This window comes from Zingiber officinale, chromosome 3B (assembly GCF_018446385.1).
Source record: "Zingiber officinale cultivar Zhangliang chromosome 3B, Zo_v1.1, whole genome shotgun sequence".
Lineage (NCBI taxonomy): Eukaryota > Viridiplantae > Streptophyta > Magnoliopsida > Zingiberales > Zingiberaceae > Zingiber > Zingiber officinale.
In genome coordinates this window covers 110,967,373-110,991,634 of record NC_055991.1, presented here as the reverse complement: position 1 = coordinate 110,991,634, position 24,262 = coordinate 110,967,373, and the positions used below count along the sequence as shown (strand labels likewise).

The 24,262-nt window shown below is 43.1% G+C and overlaps 1 pseudogene; it reads left to right on the top strand.

Annotated features, from left to right (window-relative positions):
- Positions 1-1,491: 1,491 nt before the first annotated feature.
- On the top strand, positions 1,492-24,237 carry LOC122055116 (annotated as a pseudogene).
- The last annotated feature ends 25 nt before the right edge of the window (positions 24,238-24,262 follow it).

The following is a 24,262-nucleotide window of genomic DNA, read 5'->3' as shown; positions in this document are numbered from 1 at the left end:
TGTTTTTGAGTCATATTATCCCTGTTCTAGTTTGTTATCTATTTAACTGCGTGGATGGCTGTGTGATGTATTTTTATTATTGTTATTATTCAGCCGCATGTGGCTGAGGTATATGGTGGTGTAGAAAGTTTCAGATTGTCCGCCGTACAAGGGAGATGCTGCCGAAATTTCTTCGGACAGGGACTCCTCCGGGGCATGACAATTTATTTGGTATCAGAGCAAGGTTTTACGATCTTTTTTTCGTATTTTGGATATTTGGGATAACCTTATACCAATTTATTGGTATCAGAGCGCCAAAGTTTGGCGATACTTGTTTGATTTCCGTGTGTTACGGATTTTCGAGATTTATCTTATACCAATTTATTGGTATCAGAGTGGGTTATGATATTTGCTTTTGGTGTTCTGGATATTTGAATATCTACTTCGGTTTGTACGGATTTCTGTTATGGTTATATTTCGAACTTCTGTTTTGGATTGGTATAGATTCCCGGCGATTTACTCGTTCGGAATTCCGAGGTCAGTATGGGGACTGGACAGCGACGGAACATCTCCAGACAGCAATTAGGTATGATGTTATTTTGTAATTGTTTATACTTGTAGTAATATCTGTGATATAATTTAACAGATATGAGGAGATCTACACGTATTGCTGCGAGACGTGGTGCTGGAGGACCACGTACGAGGACTTTGGGATCTCTGGATTCCCCAGAGATGCCTACTGGGGCTGAGCCTGTCAGTCAGGGACAGACTCAGCATATCGCGGGCGCGTCGGGCTCTCAGACCCCGATGGCTCCTATAGAGGTACCTACCTCGGCTGTGCCGAGTGTACCTATCCCTACTGTATTTCCAGTACCACCAGGGGTACTACCGGCATACCCCGCACCTGCTCCGGTCCAGCCTACGGCGTACTCGGCACCACCGCCACCTGGACCTACAGTATACCCAGCAGCACTGGCATCAGGGATACCGGCTGCTCCACATCCGGTACCATTACCTACTGTACCTCCAGTCGCGGCCACCTATATTCACCCTACAGTGCCACCGGCAGCTTATGCTCCAATTTATACAGCAGCACTGGGAGTACCTCCTCTGGTCTATTCAGCGGTACCACCTGTAGTACCAGCTCCAGTGGTTCCGACAATTCCTGCAGCCGTTCCGACACACCTCATTGACCTTGTCGTGGCACGAGCCAGGATTCTAGTATTAGTAGAGTCGATGAAGAGTCGATTCACACTCTTCCAAGGAGACCTCGATCCGAGTATGGCCCTATCATGGATAGAGACTATGGAGCGGACCTTCTTCTATATAGCTTGCTCCGAGTGGGAGAAAGCAGAGCTGGCTGCTTTTCATTTACGGGATGAGGCTAACACCCGGTGGGTTACTCAGCGTTCCCTCATCGGCGAGCGGAACGTCACTTGGGCCAGGTTCAAAGAGGCTTTTGAGAGCTGCTTCTTTCCACGAGCATATCAGATGACCCGCCGGTAGGATTTCATGAACCTGCGTCAGAACAACTGGTTGGTGACAGAATATAATGCAGAGTTTAACAGATTGGCCAGATTTTGTCCAGAGCTGGTTACTGAGGACAGTACACGTATGCAGCAGTTTGTTCATGGGCTTGATGGGCATTTGCAAGTAAAGCTTGCTGGTTTGGGTAGTGCATCTTATTTAGAAACATTGGACAGAGCCCTCATGGTCGAGTCAGCTATGCAGAGAGCGTATCCGGACAGAAAAAGGAAGCAGACGGATCAGACGTCAGGACAGATCCAGCAGGCACAGACGACCGGATAGCAGCAGAGTAGTCGCAGTCGGTCTGGTCAGGGTACTTCTGGGGCATCTGGTCAGTCTCAGAGGTCCAGGCGGTTTCCATCTGGACGTTTCCGGCCTCCTCAGCAGACCCGGAAACAAACCGTCGGTGACATTCACTGCACCTGGTGTGGATCCAGAGAGCACACCACATCAGCTTGCACCCTGGGACAGCCGGTTTGCTATTATTATAAACTGCTGGGGCACGCGAGCCGAGATTGTTCGCTGAAGGCTCAGCATATTGCTTCCTGAGTTTCTGGTCATGGAGTTCAGCTCAGTTAGACAGGGACTCAGCAAGGAGGGCACAGAGCCCAACCTTCGCATCATCAGCAGAGGACAGCTCCTCCTGCAGCAGCTGCGTTTGGCATGCTTGGACAGGAGTATTCCGGTGTTTCCATATTACCCCAGAGCTTTATTCCGGGATCTCATTATCTGACTCAGGGGCAGTACCAGTCACAGTCTCAGCCACAGGCTCAGTATCAGACATAGTCCCAGCCCTCGGTACGATATCAGTCGTCGCCCTCTCAGGCTTCTATGGCACAGTATCCTGCACCGCCTCAGTGGCAGGCTTCTGCCCAGCTGCAGCAGCCACTGGCAGCGTTACCCCCTCCTCCGCCGTCAGAGACTGCACGTATTCATGCGATCACCAGAGAGGACATGAAGCGAGCCGACGGATCCGTTTTCCACGGTATGATTTCTATTTATGCCTTATCTACAAATATACTAATAGATACTGGTAGCTCGCATTCTTTTATATCTCGTACTTTTATGCGGGAGATTGGTAGATTACCCACTTCGAGATCGCAGCGACTGACCGTCTCTCTACCCTCCGGTGAAACATTGGACGTCACCCAAGAGGTCAAAGGTTGCCCGTTAGATTTTGGCAACCTAATACTTACGGTGGATCTGTTAGTATTGGAAATGGTCGAGTTTGATATTATACTTGGCATGGACTGTTTGTCAGCATATCATGCCACTGTTGATTGCCATACGAGGGTGGTCACATTCCGGCCTCCGAACCAACCCTCATGGGATTTCACTAGCATCAGAGACGACGACATATCGATCATTTCGGCGATTCAGGCTCAGAAGCTGCTGTCACATAGCTGTCAGGGTTTTCTGTTATCTTTAATTAGTACTGAGGACAGCAGTAGTTCGCAGCTCTTCAACGTTCCGGTAGTCCATGAGTATCCGGATGTATTTCCAGAGGAGCTACCAGGTTTGCCTCCTAGAAGGCAAGTGGAGTTCGCTATTGAGCTGATTCCGGGGACTGCACCGGCATCGAAAGCTCCTTATCGTATGGCACCGAAAGAGTTGAATGAGCTGAAGGTTCAACTCCAAGAGCTTTTGGATAGGGGATTTATTCACCCTAGTGTTTCTCCATGGGGTTCTCCGATGTTATTTGTCAAGAAAAAGGACGGCACCATGAGGTTATGTATTGACTACAAACAGCTGAATGCAGTGACCATCAGAAATAAATATCCATTACCACGGATCGAGGATTTGTTTGATCATCTCAGAGGTACATCAGTGTATTCTAAGATTGATCTGTGATCCGGATATCATCAGCTGAGAGTCAGAGACTCAGATATTCAGAAGATAGCTTTCCGTACCAGATACGGTCATTATGAGTTTTTGGTGATGCCATTTGGGCTTACCAATGCTCCAGCGGTGTTTATGGACTTGATGAACCGCATCTTTCTGGAGTATTTGGATCAGTTTGTTATCATTTTCATTGATGACATATTGGTCTACTCGTATTCCGAGGAGGAGCATGCACAGCATCTTTGCATAGTCATGGAGACTCTTAGACGACATCAGCTGTACGCGAAGTTCAGCAAGTGTGCATTCTGGCTATCTTTAGTCGGTTTTCTGGGACATGTGGTTTCGAGCAGAGGTATTTCAGTAGACCCTCAGAAGATCGAGGCTGTCACCAGTTGGGAGCAGCCGAAATCAGTTCAGGAGATCCGCAGTTTTCTGGGACTAGCAGGATATTACCGACGTTTTGTCGAGGGTTTCTCGCGTATTGCTATGCCGCTGACACATCTTACTAGGAAAGGCGTGAAGTTCACATGGTCCAAGGATTGCGAGACCAGCTTTCAGGAGCTGAAGCGGAGATTAGTGTCGGCTCCAGTTTTGGTTTTACCTTCTGGAGAGGATGGATTTGTACTCTACACCGACACATCTCTTCAGGGTTGGGCGCTGTTCTGATGCAGCACGACAGGGTAGTATCCTATGCTTCTCGACAGTTGAAGGAACATGAGAAAAACTACCCAGTTCATGACCTGGAGTTAGCTGCCATCATATTTGCTCTGAAGCTTTGGCGGCATCATTTATACGGCATTACATTTGAGATTCTCACTGATCATAAGAGTCTTAAATATATTTTTACTCAGAAGGAGCTTAATCTTCGACAGGAGATGGATGGAGTTCCTGAAGGATTACGATTGTACCATTAGCTACCACCCGGGGAAAGCTAATGTGGTTGCCGATGCACTCAATAGGAAGTCCAGAGGGACTTTGGCTTGCCACCGAGTTTCAGTTACAGACTTGGTTCAGGCTTTCTTCGAGTTAGACATTGAGGAGCAGGGACATACAGAGTAGGGTATACTTGTTACCATGGTTGCTCAGTCGTCGATCTGGACGAGGATTCGAGAGACCCAGGCTGGTGATCAACATTTGCAGTTCATTGGCAGTCAGATAGCTTCCGGGCAGCAGACCGAGTTTACACGTGACGATGAGGGTATTATATACTTCCGAGGCAGATTATGCGTACCTCAATCTCATCCGGTCTTACAGGAGCTACTTCAGGAGGCTCATCACTCTCGATTTGCGATCCACCCAGGCGGGACCCACATGTATCGAGATTTGAGGCGTTCCTACTGGTGGAACGGTATGAAGAAAGACATCGCGGAATTTGTAGCTAGATGTCTTGTCTGTCAGCAGGTGAAGGCTGAGCACCAGAGACCTGCCGGATTACTTCAGCGGATTCCTATTCCTGAGTGGAAATAGGAACATATTACTATGGACTTTGTGGTGGGATTGCCGAGGACACGACGAGACCATGACGCGATTTGGGTAATCGTTGATCGATTAACCAAATCCGCGCACTTCTTAGCGATCCGGAGGACTGATTCCCTGGATCGATTGGTAGATCTGTATTGTCGGGAGATCATCAGATTACATGGTGTTCCTTTGACTATCATTTCGGATAGAGACCCCCGGTTCACGTCTCGTTTCTGGCAGAGTCTGCAGCAGGCCTTGGGCACGCATCTCCGATTTAGTACAGCTTTCCATCCGCATACAGATGGACAGTTAGAGCGGACCATTCAGAATTTAGAGGACCTGCTGAGATCGTATGTTATAGATTTCGTAGGCAGTTGGGAGGACCACTTGCCATTGGTAGAGTTCGCCTACAACAATAGCTTTCATTCGGCTATTTAGATGGCACCGTTTGAGGTGTTGTATGGTAGGCCTTGTCGGACACCCACCCTCTGGGATGAGGTTGGAGAGGCCCAGCTATTGGGACCTCATAGAGCTCAACAGGAGGCAGAGTTGGTCCGTACTATCAGACGGAGGATGTCAGAGGCGCAGGACCGCCAGAAGAGTTATGCTGATCGGAGACGCAGACCACTAGAGTTTTCTATTGGCGACCATGTATTTCTGCGAGTTTCACCCACGAAAGGGGTGAAGAGATTTGGCCTCAGAGGTAAGCTAGCTCCGTGATACATTGGCCCTTTCCAGATCCTGGAGAGGATTGGAGCAGTAGCTTACCGGCTGGCACTACCACCGTCCCTGGCAAGCGTGCACGATGTATTTCATGTATCTATGCTGAGGAGATACGTACCTGACCCGACGCATGTGCTGACAGATGTCTCAGTTCTAGTTCAGCCTGACGTCACTTATGAGGAGGTTCCGGTACGGATTCTTGACCGGAAAGAGCGCCAGTTGCGGAACAAGACTATCCGGCTGGTTAAAGTCGGATGGCAGCATCATTCGGACGAGGAGGCTACCTGGGAGCTTGAGGATACTATCCGAGCTCGATACCCCCATCTTTTTACTTGAGGTATGTGATTTAATTTACCGGTCAGCATTTATACTCTATATCTGTTGTTAGTACTTGCTGATGGTAGATAACGAAATTTGGGGACCAAATTTTTATTAGTGGAGGAGAATTTAAAATACCGAAAATAGGCAAATATTAATAAGGGAATTTTCCGGAATTTTTGGAAATTTTTCGGGATTTTTCGGAGCTCGTACGGACGAGTTAATGGGGATAAAAATGGGGCCCGGGAAAAGCCTATTTAGGCTACCCATTTAAGTGAGGAAATGTTTATTTTTATATTTCCTTTTTCTTTTTCTTTTTTCTTTATTTTCTCTCTTCCTCGCCGTTTCTTCCTCCCCGCGCGCCCGACAACCGTGCCCTAACCGGGTTACGGAAGTTTCTCCCCTCTCCGCGTACAAAACCACTCGGCCAAGGGTTTTGCATCTTCGCTCTCACGCCGCTGTCTTCCTCCTTCAACAACCTTCTCGCCACTGCCGAAGCCCTCCTCTGCCGCCACGAACCGATCACCACGCAGCGCCCTTTCTTCCTTTGCCCTAGTTTGTGTTCACAGCCGATTCTCTGTGCCGGCACCCGAGCCTAGCGCCGACGCTGCCTCCCGATTCCTCTCCCCTCCTCTGGTCCGACGAGACATCGCCGGCCCTTCCTCTGTGCTTGTGCCCTAGCGAGCCCGACGCCACTTCCTTGCCACTGCCGCTACACCCTTTGCCCCAGTGCCGAACCGACCCTTTCTTCTGCCCTAGCCGAGCCTCACACTTGTGTGAGTTGCTGCCCTGGGTTCTACCGAGCCTTGGGTTTAGGGTAAGCTGTTGGTTTAAAACTGTGGAGCTAATGTTAGGGTTTGATTCACAGAGGTGGATGTATTGACTACAAATTTTGGGTGTTTGATGTGTAGGTCAGTGGCTCACTCTAGCTACGGCTACAGTTCCGGCAGCAGGTGCTCCATCGACAAATTTACGATGAAGTATACGAATTTGGGTGAGTTTGGATTGAGGTAAATGCATTGTTATGAGTATAATTGATTTAGGTTTGAATTATTAATCTAATGGGTTGATTAGGGATTAGGTAACTAACCCTAATTAACCGTTGGATTTAATTAAGGTAGGTTGAGGTTTAGGGTTTAGGGTTTTGCCTTAAATTGTTCATAAGGATTTTACTTAGCTGTTTAAGGGAGTGTAGATAAATAAAATGTATATATATTCGTGACTCAGGGTTTTGACGTGAGACGAGCATCTTGACGTCAGATTTGGACCAGATTGGATCATTTCTTATTGGAGGCGGGTACTTTTGACTTTATGTCTTTGATATGCATAGTAGTGAAGTTAACAAATAGCAATAATTATATTTCTTATTTGCTTCGGTTAATCACTACCTGATACCTGTTACATGCTTGGTTGATTTCTTGTTTTGCATCTCATGTTATTACTTACCTGGTTATACGTGCTTATAGGGGTAGTGATATAATCATACTTCACCATGTTCAGGACCTAGGTGTGATACCTTATCTGATCTGTGTACCCTTGATATGATTTATTGACTATGGTGCACATCATATATGTATGTAGATTGGTTCAGTATATTACCATGCTTAGTGTCATGCACCATTCGCATGATTACATGTTGTGCGATTGTCGGCTCCATTATTGTTGAGCACATCGCCAGTTACATGTAACTGCACACACGACCACTCATGGGTTAATGGTATATTCAGGCAGGGTGTGTTGCAGCAGTTGCTCTGTCAAGGGCTCCGTTGGTCCACTCATGGATTAGTGTGACGCGGCGTTGTAGCAGGACAGGGATCCCTCCCCATCATCGTGTACCGGGAGATGAGAGCATTGAGCTCCCCCATTTATGATTTGGGGTAGGAGGATAGGTGTACTCCGACAGCATCCCGTTCACTCGATCACTCATCAGGAGTAGTGATGACAGAGTGCACGATTGTCACAGCCCTACCCACTCGGTCTCACTATCGTGTGTGAGACAGCTGACTGGAGAGTAGGGTGACCAGGATATGTCATGGGCATCATATGCATGATGCATTTATTGGTTGTGTTTGTGTTTGCTGCATTTTATTTGCTGCACTTGGATGGATGCATATGCTTGACATGCATATAGGATATTGATACTTCTTGGTCGGACGACTCTGTGATATTTATACCTGGTCCTGGTTAGTACAGTTATGCTCCTGTTTATCTCAGTTTGCATTTATCCTTATTATGTCAGGAGACTGTACGCATGATTAGTGCTAGATGTTATTTCCTTACTATGTATATCAGTTGTACCTGCTGAGTGTTGGACTCACACCCTCCTCCGTTGCTATTTCAGGTTGATGCTGTCAGGAGAGAGTTCCAGTCGCTAGTCCCCTGCAGTCCACGAGGATGGTTATTTGTCTTTTGGTGTTCTTTTCTAGACTATGTTCGGACTTGTTCCATTTTGGATAATTTGGGTCTTGTATGGATTGTTTTACTTGTGGATGACTTTTATTTGGATTTATTTTTACTACATGCCTGCCTAGAGGGCAGAAGAGGTAAGTTCGTTGTGATTTGAGCTTTATGAGTGTAGTGGAGTAGGATATCGGTTTTGAGCTTTACGAGTGTAGTTGAGTAGGGTTATTTTTGAGTCATATTATCCCTGTTCTAGTTTGTTATCTATTTAACTGCGTGGATGGTTGTATGATGTATTTTTATTTTTGTTATTATTCCAACCGCATGTGGCTGAGGTATATGGTGGTGTAGAAAGTTTCAGATTGTCCGCCGTACAGGGGAGATGCTGGCGAAATTTCTTTGGACAGGGACTCCTCCGGGGCGTGACATTCATCCTCTCGGCCAAGGTGACACGGTCGTGTGATTCCCCACGGTCGTGCCCTTCCTCCTCTTGGCCAAGGTGACACGGTCATGTGATTCCACACGGTCGTGCCCTTCTTCCTCTCGGCCGAGGTGAAATGACCGTGTGGAATCACACGGCCGGGTACCTCCTCTCTTCAACCAATGCTACACGGTCGTGTGATTTCATATGGTCGTGTCTCTCCTTCTCTCGACCGAAGTGACACGGGCGTGTGGGTTCACACGGCAGTGTCCCTTTCATCCTCTACCAAGGGTCACGGTCGTGCGACCCTCGCACAACCGTGCCCTGTGTCAGTTGGGAGTGCAATAGCTATCAGGGCCACACGACCCAGACTCACCAGAAGCTTCAGACTCCCTTCGGCCCTACGTGGCTGCAAGTCATGTCCTACCAGTCATAACAAGTTAGAATAGATTTAAGGACTAAGCAGCATGTAACAGGTAAGAATGCCGAAAAAATTAGATACACAAGGAAAGAGTAACGTTTGTCCTGTAGCTTAAGGGTATGAGTAAGGGTGGGCGTTATAGTTTGGTATCAGAGCAAGTTCCATTTTTCTGTTACACACCTCAAGCATTGATCTTGCAGCTTCCAAGTAAGAAATTATCGTTTTCATAACTTTATGCATTTAGTTTTGTTATGAGTATTAAGAATGCTTGTTAGGATTTAGCATGCTTATACATGGAAGTACTAATAATAGTAGATAAGAATAATGATAAGTTGACGAAATATCTCACTGGTTGGTATATGGATATGTAGAATGGTTAGAGAACGACCGGCTAGACAGCCGAGAGTTAATGAACCTCAACCAGTGGAGAATGAGTCTGCATCCCAGCCTAATCTTCTAGAAGTAGTAGCTCAACTACAGAGACAATTGGCGAAGCAGCAGCAGGTTATTGCCACCCTAACTGCTAATCAACAAGCTCCTCCTATTGTCCCACCGCAAGCCACTATAGTGATGTCTACTACAATCGAAGTTCCATCAGTTACACCTGTAGCACCAGCAAAAGTAGTGAGGCAAGAAGCGTACCTCATCCAGTGGCAGAAACTGAAACCAGAGAATTTCTCTAGCGCCAATGAACCATGGGATGCCCAGGCATTGTTTAAAACCCTGGAGAGCATAATGGAGCTACTGGACTGGCCGGAGGTAGAAAAGATTAAGTGCGCTTCCTTCTGCTTTACTGGTGACGCAAGAATGTGGTGGGAAAGGGTTAAGGCAAAACGAAAAGTGGATCAGATGACCTGGTCCGACTTTGAGACTGAGTTCTTCGAAGAGTTCTTCCATATGCGAGTCACGAATAAACATTATGACGAGTTCACGGAATTTCGACAAGGAAATTTATCGGTGGACGAAGTCGTGAAGAAATTTAATAGACTAGCTCGCTTATGCCCCGAGCTTGTCAACACGGAACGAGAAAGGGTGAGACTAATGCTTAAGGTGTTGAGGCCAGATATAGCTCTGAATGTAGCTGGCAGAATAAATAGACCATAGACTGCAGAAGATCTTATTAGTAGTGCCTTGATCACGGAGTATTACCTGAACAGCATCAAGCAGCAAAAGCCAGTACAGATTGAGAACAAAGGTCAAGGGAGTTCTGACACTCAAAAAACCTAGGGCCAAGGTTCAACCTGGAAGGGGAGCTCCAAGAGAAAGAAGTGGGGTAATAAGAAGGGAGAATCCGTAAGCAAGCAGCCTGAATATGCCACGTGTTCCACGTGCGGAAAGATGCATCCTAGAATCTGTCGCAAGGGCACTAGTGGTTGTTATACGTGTGGTCAAGAGGGGCATATAACCAAGTATTGTCCGACCAAGAGCAACTTACCTCCAGTACAACCTGTTCAGTATGGAGGCAACCAGGCGCAGTTACACCAGATGCAGGCCACATTGGAGGGTCCTCAAATTAGCCAGGGCAGATTGGAGGCTCCACCAAGTGCTACTAATGCTCGAATCTTCTCCCTTACCAGAGAGAAGGTAGCAAACGCCTCCACAGTTGTCACAGGTCAGATATGCATTTTTAATCTATATGCAACTGTGCTATTTGATACTGGGGCAACCCATTCGTTTGTTTCCAAAGTATTTACTGAAAGTATAGGTATACCCCTGGATGTCCTGAGCAAACAGTTCTTAACGACACTACCCTCGGGAGAGATAATGACATCTACGCACTAGCTACATGCTGTGCCATTCAAAATTTCAGACGGAGAACTGTATAGTGATCTGATAATGCTGAACATGTCTGACTACGATGTTATTTTTGGGATGGACTTTCTGAGCAAGTATAGTGCTTCCATCGAGTGTCGTAAGTGAAGAGTCCTATTCCAACCTGAGGCAGAGCCTAAGTTTGAGTTTATTGGAGAATCCAAGAAGAGGACCCAGAAATTCTTATCGGCCATAAAAGCTCAGAAAATGTTAGTCGATGAATGTGCCAGGTTTCTAGCTCGCGTGGTTAATACCCAACAAGAAAGAGACCAAAAGCTAGAGGAAGTTAGAGTTGTATGTGACTACCCAGAAGTGTTTCCGAATGAGTTGCCAGGCTTGGCTCCGGATAGGGAAATCGAATTTGAGATTGAACTTATCCCTGGTACCCATCCAATCTCAAAGGCACCCTACCGCATGGCTCCGGCAGAATTGAAAGAACTTCAGGGACAACTACAGGAGCTGCTTGACAAGGGTTTCATTCGCCCTAGTCACTCACCATGGGGAGCTCCGGTATTGTTTGTAAAGAAGAAGGACGAGTCCATGCGAATGAGTGTGGGCTATCGAGCGCTGAACAAAGTAACCATTAAGAATAGATATCCCCTACCTACAATTGATGATCTGTTTGATCAGTTAAAGGGTGCCACGATCTTTTCCAAGATAGATTTAAGGTCCGGATATCATCAAGTGAAAGTGAAAGCAGATGATGTGCTGAAGACGGCATTCCGAATGAGATATGGGCACTACGAGTTTGTGGTTATGCCTTTTGGAGTGACGAACGCTCCTGCCACTTTTATGGATTTGATGAACAGGGTATTCAAGGCGTATCTGGACAAGTTTGTAATTGTCTTCATAGACGATATCCTTATATACTCCAGAACTCAGGAAGAACATGCTGAACATCTGAAGATAGTATTACAGATTCTTCAGCAGAGCCAGTTGTACGCAAAGTTCTCCAAGTGTGAGTTCTGGCTCGAGCAAGTGTCCTTCCTAGGCCACATTATTTCCAAGGATGGGGTTATGGTAGACCCGACAAAAATAGAAGCTGTGAGTAATTGGAATAGACCTAAGAATGCCAGTGAAATCAGGAGTTTCCTTAGGTTAGCAGGCTACTACAGGAAATTTGTAGAGAACTTCTCCAGGATCACCTCACCACTGACAGCACTTACCAGAAAGAACCAAAAGTTTGAATGGACAGAGGATTGTGAAAAGAGTTTCACTGAACTGAAAGGGAGACTGACCAGTGCCCCAATCCTGACTCTCCCAGAGAATAACAAAAGCTTTGATATTTATAGTGATGCTTCTAAATTGGGACTCGGGGTTGTACTGATGCAAAATGGCAAGGGCATCGCTTATGCCTCGAGACAACTCAAGGATTATGAGAAGAACTATCCTACTCATGACCTTGAGTTAGCAGTGGTAGTCTTCACTCTCAAGATTTGGAGGCATTACTTATATGGAGCTCAGTGCAAGATTTACACAAATCACCAGAGTCTGAAGTATTTCTTCACTCAAAAAGACCTGAACATGATACAACAGAGATGGCTTGAACTGGTCAAAGACTATAACTATGAAATCCTCTATCATCCGGGGAAGGCGAACAAAGTGGTAGATGCACTAAGTAGGAAAGCTTGTGCCGCTCTATTATCCTTATCTGCCATGGCCACTCCCCTCCAGAAAGAAATAGAAAATTTTGGACTTGAAATCATTACTAGGCAACTCTCCACTTTGACATTAGTGTCAACCCTACTTGATGAGATACAGAAAGGGCAAGATGAAGATTCTAATATTCAGAAGATCAAGCAGAGAATACAGGATGGAGAAAATGGGGAGTTTCGAGTATCAGACGGTGGGATACTATATTATGGTGATTGCCTTTGTGTCCCTAATCAAGAAGAACTACGAAAGAAAATTCTAGACGAAGCCCATGGAGCACCCTATGCAATGCATCCTGGTTCCACCAAGATGTATCAAGATTTAAAGGAACGCTTCTGGTGGTCTAGAATGAAAAGAGATATTGCAAGATATATCAGTACCTGCCTGACATGCCAACGGGTTAAAGCAGAACATCAAAGACCGGGCGGAGTTCTGCAGCCTATCTAGATTCCAGAATGGAAGTGGGAGGATATATCTATGGACTTCATAGTAGGACTACCCAGGACTACGAATGGATTCGATGCTATCTGGGTAATAGTGGACAGATTGACCAAGTCTGCTCATTTTCTAGCTATCAGAACATCCTACTCCATAGAACAATTAGCGCAACTGTATGTTAAAGAGGTTATCAGATTGCATTGCGTCTCCAAAATCATAATTTCTGATAGAGATGGTCACTTCACTTCACACTTCTGGGAGTGTGTTCAGAGAGCTCTTGGCACTAAGCTGCGGTTTAGCACAGCATTTCATCCTCAAACAGATGGACAAACAGAACGAGTAAATCAAGTCCTGGAGGATATGCTACAGGCTTGTGCCTTAGATTTCAAAGGGAGCTGGTGTCGATACCTATGCTTAGCAGAATTTACATATAATAACAGCTATCAAGCTACTATCGGAAGGGCACCCTATGAGGCCCTACATGGGAGGAGATGTAGATCTCCTATATACTGGTACGAAGGTAGTGAAAAGAGAGAAATGGGACTCCAGACGGATCTTATCGAGGACACCACCAAAGCTATTCAGAACATTCGCTAGAGGATAGAAATTGCTCAGAGCCGGCAGAAGAGCTATGCGGATATGCGCCGTAGACCACTAGAATTTGATGTGGGGAATTTAGTGTTCCTCAAAGTAGCTCCTATAAAAGGAGTAATGAGGGTTGGAAAGAAGGGAAAGTTGAGTCCACGTTATGTGGGGTCATACCAGATCACCAAAAGGGTTGGCAAGGTAGTTTATGAGCTAAAACTACCTTAAGAAATGTCAGTCATTCATAATGTATTTCATGTCCCAATGTTGAAGAAGCATGTTCCCGATGCGAATCAAATGATTGAGCCACAGACGGTACAAGTTCGAGAGAACCTCAGTTATGAAAGTCGACATATTCAGATAATAGATTGATAAGTTAAGAAGCTGAGGAACAAAGAGATACCCTTAGTGAAAGTGATGTGGCAAGGGCAATAGTATGAAGAGGCAACATGGGAACACAAGGATGATATGAGACAGAAGTATCCACACTTGTTCTAAGTTCGAGGACAAACTTTTTATAAGGTATGGGGAATTGTCACATCCATAAATTTCCTTTATTTTTACAAAGCACAAAAAGAAATAGAAGAAGAGAAAAGAAATAAAAATATATGCATAAATGGCCTGGGCTAGGATTTAAACCCGAGACCTCTTGCTTGAAATTTGTTTAAGTAGCCATTAGGTGGTGGTAAAGCATCACATGAGCAATATGAAACAATTCCTTATATGTGGATTATTTGCGAAGAGATGCTCCAATTTCCAGTTAGTATAAAAGGGGTTGGATGAGATCAAAAAACATAATCTTCCACCTCCTTTTTCCTCTCTAGCCGAATCCTCTTCTCCCTCCCTTCAAGTTTCGGCCAAGGAAACCTAGGGCTCCAAGTCTTAAAGCTTTCAAAGGAGGGAATCTAAGGGAGAGTTTCTCCCAAGGAGGTAGGACCCAAAGGGAGGGCGACTCGAAGATCAAGGCACACAAGAGAGGATTTTGGGGTCTTCCTTGCACCTTATAATCGTAAGATTTAGCGAAAGGATGTAAGTACCTCTCACCTGCAGTATGAGTAGCTTCGTTAATACATGTTACGATATGTTTTAAACGTGTTGCATGTTAAAGGAGATAGATGCTATAAGATGTAAGATACCCTATAAAGTTTTGGGATTAAGAGCATGCTTAGATCATCTTGGTTTGCTTCCCATTAAGTTTTGGGACTAAGAAGTATAATCAAGTGCCTAAAGTCCTTCCCTATAAGTATGGGGCAATTAAGCGCACATAAGGTGTTTAGTTAAATGCCAAGCAAGTGCAAGTACAAGAAATTAATAGTTAAAAGGAAGTATTTTACTTTAGAAAGGCATGTACTGGACACAAGGTCCTTGAGTGGGCTCCTAGATCGCCCCTAGGCTCCTAGACCGCCTAGTAGTACTTTAATGGGTTCGGGATTAGCTATCTCGGATCTTATTAAGGATGTACGCAAAATGGTACAATACCGGGCCCAAGCAAGTGAGTATTATTTTTACTATTACGTAATATAAAGTTTTTAAACTTCATGGTTTGTCTTAGTGGAAGTTTTCCTAAGTTGAGAATTTGAGTTACGTAGTACAGTAGTGATAAACTCAATAATATGCCAAGATTCCTATTTTTATTTCGTTACTAGCATAATTTTTAGTTGATGGTTTGCATGATAAACTAGTTTGAAAATACATGTCATGTACGTATTTCCGAAGTACGGTTTTAGTGTGAACTACTGGCAAAAGCATGTTTACAATGTTGCATTTTTCTTCAAGCAGTTTAAAAAGCATATCCTCTGTTAGTGTATCGTTTTGTGAGTAGATGGTGCTTACTAAGCATCCACTTATAGATTTGCATTTCCTTGTACTGCAGATAAAGGTAAAGGAAAGCTCGAGTAGGAGGAGGCAGCAGGAGCAGTGCTTGGGGGTGTATGTGTGTGTGGTGGAACAATGGAAAGAGATCGAAGAGTTTGTTACTATGGGGAACGTGTAGAACTTTAGTTTGTTTTCTTCTCTCCGTTTTATATAAGATACTGGCACTAATCGGGTTAAAATGAAATTGATGGCTTGCCAGAATTTGAATGGCAAGTGAAAGTGAAAAAGAGGAGAACAAGCTTTTCCGGTAGCGAAGGGGGATCCTCCGCACGGCCCATGGCACGGTCGTGCGGGTTCGCATGGCCTTGCCCTTCCTCCTCTCGGTCAAGGTGACACGGTCATGTGATTCCACACGGTCGTTCCCTTCCTCCTCTCGGCCAAGGTGACACGGCCTTGTGATTCCACACGGTCGTGCCCTTCTTCCTCTCGACTGAGGTGACACGGTCGTGTGGAATCACACGACCGGGCACCTCCTCCCTTCAGCCAATGCTACACGGCCATGTGATTCCACATGGTCGTTTCTCTCCTTCTCTCAGCCAAAGTGACACGGCCGTGTGGGTTGACACGGTCGTGCCCCTTTCATCCTCTACCAAGGGTCACGGTCGTGCCCTGTGTCAGTTGGGAGTGCAATAGCTGTCAGGGCCACACGGCCCAGATTCACCAGAAGCTTTAGACTCCCTTCGGCCCTACGTGGCTACAAGTCATGTCCTACCAGTCATAACATGTTAGAATAGATTTAAGGACTAAGCAGCATGTAACAGGTAAGAATGCCGAAAAAATTAGATACACGAGGAAAGAGTAACGTTTGTCCTGTAGCTTAAGGGTATGAGTAAGGGAGGGTGTTACAATAAATATGCTCAAGACTGTGGACCCTTCTGTTATGGGTGAACAGAAAACTATGATATTAGTAGACTCCTCATAGAAAGGTTCTAAAAGGAAGCTAAAATATCAGGCTAAAGGAAAGAGCAAAAAGGCCAAGATAGTAGAACCAGCACAAAAGGGTCCATGGCATCATTGTGGCAAGATGGGACACTGGCGAAGAAACTACAAGATCTATCTTGAGTCTATGAAGAAGAATAAGATATCTGATGCCCCATCCTCTTCAAGTATTTTCATTATTTATTGTCATGTTATTTTCTCAGACAATTGGATATTAGATATTGGGTGTGACTCACATATATGTCATGACATACAAGGGCTAAGGAATAGAAGAAGACTCGTCAAGGGAGAAATATGTCTGCGAGTTGGGAATGGAGCAAAGGTTACCATTGGAACATACTTGTTAAAGCTTCCTAGTGGACTTATCTTAGAACTAGACAATTGTTATTTTGTTCCAGCATTAATAAAGAACATTGTTTCTATTTCTTGCTTAAATAGAAAAGATTTCCATTTAACTTTTAGTAACAATTGTTATTATATAACCTTAAATGGTGTTCTTTATGGCACTAGAACTTTATGCAATGACATCTACACGTTAAATATATCTAGTGACGTACTCAATATCGAAAAGAGCAATAAATGTGTCTGAATAGATAATCAATTAGCCTCTTACTCGTGGCATTGTCACCTTGGCCATATAAGCAAGAAAAACATGTTCGAATTACAAAAGATTACGGTTCTCAAATCATTTGAATTAGATATATTTGATGCATGTGATTCATGTTTAAAAGGCAAGATGACAAAGTTACCTTTTTCTCGAAAGGGTGAACGAGTTGATGAGTTATTTGGGCTCGTACATACCGATGTATATGAACTAATGACAACTCATGCATTAGGGGGTTATAGCTACTTCATTACTTTCATTAATGATCACTCTCGTTATGGGTATGTGTATCTAATGAAACACAAGTCTGAAGCATTTGAAAAGTTTAGAGAATTTAGAAGTGAAGTAGAGAAACAACTTGGTAAAAGTATTAAGATACTTTGATCTGATTGAGGTGGTGAACATTTAATCTAAGAGTTTCTAGATTATCTAAAGGATAATGGTTTTTGTCTCAATGGACTCCGCCTTATACGCCACAGCATAATGGTGTATCGGAAAGACGTAATCGAACCTTGTTAGACATGGTTAGATCAATGATGGATCGTGCAAATCTTCCCAAGACCTTTTGGGATTATGCACTCATGATAGCTATTTACTTGCTAAACAAAGTCCCGACGAAGGCAATCTTAACTACTCCATATGAGGTATAGACTAGTAAGAAACCCCTCATATCTTATTTGAAGATATGGAGATGTCATGCTTATGTGAAGAGGACTATATCAGACAAGTTGGACGTCAAGTCTGATAAGTGTTTAGTTATTGGATACCATAAGGAAACTAAGGGCTACCAATTCTATCACCCCTTAGAACAAAAAGTGTTTGTCTCAAGATATGCTACCTTTCTAGAGAAAAAATTTCTCTTACAGGAAGCAAGTGGGAGTATGGTTGAACTTGATGAAGTTCAAGGGACTCTAATAAACACTAATGAGATGCCTAGTCAAGAACAAAACTGATTATAACACAACCTACTCATAGATCAGGTAGGGCACGCAATATTCCTGTGAGATATGGATCTCTTGTAAGAGAATAAAATAATGTGTTACTCATTGAGGATGAGGAACCTACTGATTATGAAGAGGCTTTGAATAGTTCAGAAAAGGACAAGTGGCTTACAACCATGAAGTCGAAAATGGATTCCATGTACGAAAACCAAGTTTGGAACTTGGTGGACCCACCTGAAGCATTACGCCTATAGGGTGCAAATGGGTTTTCAAGAAGAAAACCAACATGGATGGTAATATTATTACCTATAAGGTAAGGTTGGTGGTGAAAGGCTATCGTCAAAAGCAAGGCATTGACTATGACGAAACTTTCTCACCTGTGATCATACTTAAATCCATTTAGACACTCCTAGTTGTAGGATCGAAAGAGTGCGATAGAGGGGGGTGAATATCGCATTTTTAAAAACAATTCTTTTACTTGTTAAAATCAAAGTTGTACAGCAGAAAATAGAAAACACAATTCAGTTACTTGGTTCGAAGCCTACGTCAACTCCTACTCCAAGGCTCGTGATCCTTGATCGCACCAATAGGTAATCTACTAAAACTTTTCTTTCCAAAAACCTCAGAGAGAAGCAGTGCATACAAATGAGTAAGATAGTAACAGCCTACTATCTTACTAATAAATAAGTACAATTACAAGCTAGTAAAATTATACCAACTTAAGAATGAGTATGCAGCTTGTCGGCACTTCTTGGAGCAGTAGCTTGCGTGTGAAGAGTAGCTATAGCATGGATAGTAGCTTACGCAAAGATGAACTTTGAACCAATCAGATTTCGTTCCTCAACCTCGGACCTCGAGCTCATTTTTATAAGAGTCGTCAATGTTCGGTCGACCGATCCTTGGGTCCGATCGACCGAACCAGCTCCCTTCCATCTTCGCTGAGATCTTATGTTGATTCGATCTTCAGCATTTAATGACAATTAAGTGTTCGGTCGAATGATCCCCATGTTGGGTTGACCAAACAGAGATCCTTCCCTGTTTGTCGAGATCTGAAATTAATGTGTCATTAAGTGATGATTGTTCGATCAACCGATCACTTTGTTCGGTCAACCGATAAGTCGCTCTTCCTTCTTTGCTTCTACTCGATCTGAACTATGCTGAGTTATCAGGGTATGGTCGACCAATCCTCTAGTTCGATAGACAGATCAAGCTTTGATTAGACCCTGCTCTGTTTTGGTAGTATTTGTTCATTACTTCCCATCAATTGTTCACTAGAAGTAAATATAAATTAACTGTTAAGTGGATTGACTGACCACTTATTTCAAAAGCTTAAGTCAATTTTAACATTGACTCCCCCTTCTTATGGGTGGTATACCTCACTTGTTTAGCCTAAACCCAAATCATGAATTGACGAGATTTTTTTCTCACAAGCAAGATTTGTAGCTTGAATCTTTTGCTTTGATACCATATTAATGTGTCTAACCATTTATCCCCAAAGTTCAAACTGTTAGGAAATGAATCAAGTTATTTATTTCTTGTATCTTTAATAATAATAATTTGAAAGGGCCTACATATAATTTGGTGTTGCTTAATTTTTTCATTACTTTCTAGCTTCTACTTGATTTTGATTCAACTGTTGCTGGTCTTGCCTAGCTGATTTTCTGTTCTTTAGTGGGTTACACTAATTAGTTTCAGCTGGTTTGTCCCTGTTGGCTGGCTAGAGTCTGTTTGATGTTATTTACATGGAAAACATAGATTTATACCTGCTGTCTAAGAGTTATAGAATCTTATATTAAATTTAGGTGATGACGTACATTAACATCTACCTGCATTCTTCTGGGTCTAGAGGCTTTTGATAGCCTTAAATTTATTTGTGCCTATTTATGTTTATGATAATGCTTATGATACTAAAGTTGTTGGTCTCCTCTCTCTAGTATCTGTATCTGCAAGCCTGGGAAACAATTTCCCTTTCTCCTACTATACAAAGAATCTCCAGTAATTGCACAAAGAATCTCCAGTAATTGCACATTGAATAGCCCCACAGACAGGTCTAGCATCTTTGCTTTCCTTCTCTGTCTGATCTCATAGCCTCAAGCCTTATTTCAGCTGGAGATTTTGGTTGCTAAAGGTTAAGAATTTTAGCCTAGGGATAACAATGGGGTGGGACGGCGGATGGGTTAGGCATCCCCATCTCTGCCTCCATCCCCAGTTATGTCTAATTGGGGAATCCCCATCCCCGCTTCAAATGTTCATTGTACTTGGCTAAAAAGGTTTTTAATTTTCAACATCTTTTATAAAAGTATTAATACAAGAATCCAGCTCCCAAGGCTACGGTGCAGCGGAAGGGTACCAAGTTGTCGCGCAAGCACCCGCAGTTTGATCCCCAACTATGGTGCATTTGTAGGGATTTTTCCTCCAAGTGGGGCACGCAACCACCGGATGATGAACTTCTAGGCTGCCCGCCTTGAGCGCTTCCAATTTATATTAACGGTTGGTGGGAAACTTCCGTGGGACTAGGCCGATTGCCCCAGGTTCAGTGTTACCTAGTTCGTCATTTTTTTTTATTAATACATGAATCCAATAATATATAAATACTAATATTAATTAATCAATACATATGTAATAATATTAATAATTTTCATAAACAGAAAAGATCAAATTTCATTATTATTATTATTATTATTATTATTATTATTATTATTATTATTATTATCATCATCATCGATTCGGGGATGGGGATAGCATCTCCATACCCATCCTAGTTCAACTATGAGAATTTAAAAAATCTCCGAACCCGAACTCATATATGAAAAGATTTCCCGAATCTACCCCAGTTTCAGGTATTTCTCACGGGGCTCCGAACCCGTGGTGAAAATTGTCATCCCGATTTCAACCCTTGACTAGGTAATATGTGTTTTGTAGCTTAGCTTATTGAAAGTCTGGGTTGTCTATGCAACTGTGTTTAAATCATCTTGTGACCCTTGGCTGCCATGCCAATTTAAATATCTCTATTAGCTTTCTAAGACTCTTGCGCACGAAGATTATGGCAAATGCAGTATCAATGAGTGTGAATCAATATTCTTCGATTGTGTTTTGTGGTGCTTAACTGCGTTCAGTGTCTAACTTAATCTGGGTTAGTGATTATTGTTACGGGTTATCATTTTTTTAAAGTTATTAGCATTCTCCTGTTTTCCTATTTTCTATTATTAAGCTTATAAAGTTCTCATCTAGTTGCCTTACTATGGGGGTTGCTGAACCAAAAACATACCATAAAGTTGGCAAGTACTCAGCTGCTCGTTTTGACCATTTTGAAGAATTTAAAACAGTCCCTTTATTTCCTTCTGTTTGATCTGTATTGGACTGTTATCGTTGCTGTTTTTTACTTTCATATTGCTTATTCAGTACATGTTGATTCACCCCTTGGATCTGATGCCTTTCATGAATATGAAACATTGCTTGTTCAAGACTATGAAGAACTCTTGAAAAAGTCTGAAAAGAAAAGGCTCCAACAAGAGAGGGACTCAAAAAAGCTAACAGGATCTATTTATGAGAAAAATCTAGCTTCTGAAGATGATGGTTGCAGGAAGCTTCCTTCCTGTGAAAATGATCGAGCTGTATATGGTGATAATTCAATCAATTTTACAGGAGGAGTAGAATTCTCTGCAAAGTTGTTTGTTTCTGTTGATCACTTCCCAATGATCTTTTGTCCTCTCTCCCCACGAGTCTTCATTTTGCCTTCGGAAGGAAGACTTACCGAAGCATGCTTGTCAACTAACTATGAAAATTCTATTAGTCCTGGACTTCCCTCTCTTTCGGCTGGATCATCTTCTGATGGTGATGATGTTCCTCCTGGTGCAACACTCACGGCTAATTTCCTCTATCATCTTCTAGAAAAGGTAGATTTTTTGTCATTGATATGCTTATAATTATGTGCATTTGATTTGGCATAGTTTTTTTTTCATTTATCTAGTTTTCTTTTGGCTATTATTTACTGGGGATTACCTGCTTCATGTCTGTTTTCCAACATGTTCAGATGGATTTGAAGATGGAAATATTTTCTTTAGGAGATACATCAAAGATAGTTGGCAAGATGATGATGGACATGTCAAGTTTATATGATGTTGGAAGGCGTAATAAAAGATCAGCTGGTTTGCTGCTTATTGACCGCACCATGGTGACTCTTCTTACACCTTGCTGCCATGGTGACTCTTTTCTTGATCGATTGTTATCCCCCTTGCCACGTAGAGAGAGAATCTTGTCTTCTTTACCTGCATTGTCATCACAAGCACCAAAAATAGATGCCCATATCAAAGTTCAACGTGCACCACTCGATATAAGGGTTCCATTTGGAGCTATTTTTGGCAAAAATGAATCTGTATTGAACCTTTCCGAAGGAATGACTGCTTTGCATCTGGTTGGAGCTCTGGTGCAATTGAGTCAAAGTCTGATGATCACACTGACAAATTTACCACTGATGCTGTACAGCATGAAGTTGATTTGCTAGGTGGATCATTTTTATCTAATAATTCAGGAACAAACTATCTCGAAACCTTGCTTGATAGAAGATCTAATGAACAGGATAAAAGGATTGGACCATCACATAATGTTCTCTCTTTTCAAGATGCATTGCTTCTGTCAATGATAGGGTATATTCTTGCTGGGAAAAGCTTTCCAACAAGCGCATCTACTGGACCTTTTTCATGGGAAGAAGAACATTCCCTGAAAGAAGCTGTAGTGGATGCAGTTATGGAAAATCCATCTTCTGCAAAGCTTCATTTCCTACATGGATTATCTAATGAATTTGCTGCCAAGTTGGACAAGGAGAAGGATGATTTTTCCAAGTCATCAGAACTAGATGACTTTGATGATCAATGGGGTAATTGGGATGATGAAGATACAGATAATCAAAATGCACAAGCATATGATGACATGCAGCTTAAATTAGAGTTACGAGATAGAGTAGATCAACTCTTTAAATTCTTCAACAAATTGTCTAGTTTGAGGCAAAGAAACTCAACTCTCCGAGAAGGGTTGGCTGCTTATTCTTCAACATATGATGACATGCAGCTTAAATTAGAGTTACGAGATAGAGTAGATCAACTCTTTAAATTCTTCAACAAATTGTCTAGTTTGAGGCAAAGAAACTCAACTAAAGATAGAGTAGTATGGAAGTGACATGGAAACTCAGAAGAGCTTACTTTATAAGCTTCTAACCACTTTATTAGCAAAGTATGATGTTCCTGGACTTGTGTACCATTCATCAGCAGCAGGACGGTTTTCCAAGAGCGGATTTGGTAGGTTTGGGCTTGGACAGGTGGGTTGTTTACTTTATTCTTATTCGTCTTTGTCCATTGATTATCTGCATTAACTTTTTAAAATTTCCTTTTTCAGGCTAAACCAAGTTTTGGAGATCAAAGTGTTCTTTTCATTTTTGTCGTGGGGGGCATGAATAGTCTTGAGGTATGGTTGCTTCCTTTTTGTTTCCTCTTTGGCATCAATTTAGCTACTGGTTATTTAGTTTTGTCTTGCACTTAGGGCCATTCTATGGTCTTTGAGCATGGCAGATTTTGGACATTGTTGGTAGTCATTTAAGCATGCATTATCATATTCTAAGTTGCTTTTCAATAGATCATTTTAGCACCAATGTAGGAAAACTGAGTTCAGCAATTTAAGATATAAGCAAGTGTCGTAATTTATAGTGCTAAAATACATGACCAAGAGTGACACCTACTTTTTTAAACGTCCAAGGTTCGGGAGGCAATGGAAGCAATTGCAGAATACGGTAGATCTGGCATAGAATTGATTGTTGGTGGAACAACTTTGCTGACACCCAATGACATGTTTGATTTGCTCTTGGGCTCATCCAGCTACTTTTGACCGTGTAAGACCTCCGGCTCTTTGTCTCAACTGATATAACATGTTAATCTATCTGAATCCTGATGTCCTTCCAAATGGACTTCATGATCCTGTTGAAGCCTGATGTCCTTTCGAATGGACTTGTTGATCCTATGCTATGCCTATTTATGCCGGTCTCCTTCGACTAAGCTCCTTCAGCAGATGTGCCCTCAAAAGGTTTCGGATAACCCTTCACTTGCAAGCCTGGGAGTTTTGAACACTCAGAAGAAACATGCTTCTGATATGAAGTTTGCCATTTCGAGAGACTAGATGATCTCTGACTATCATATTCTGAAATGCTCTTGCTGCCTTAAGCCCTTTACACTGATGTGCTAACGTTTGTTTGGTGAAAAGTGCAAGGCGAAGGTTTCATGATGCAAGAGAGTTGCATGCCAGTTGGATAGGGGGCCTATATATTTTTACACATG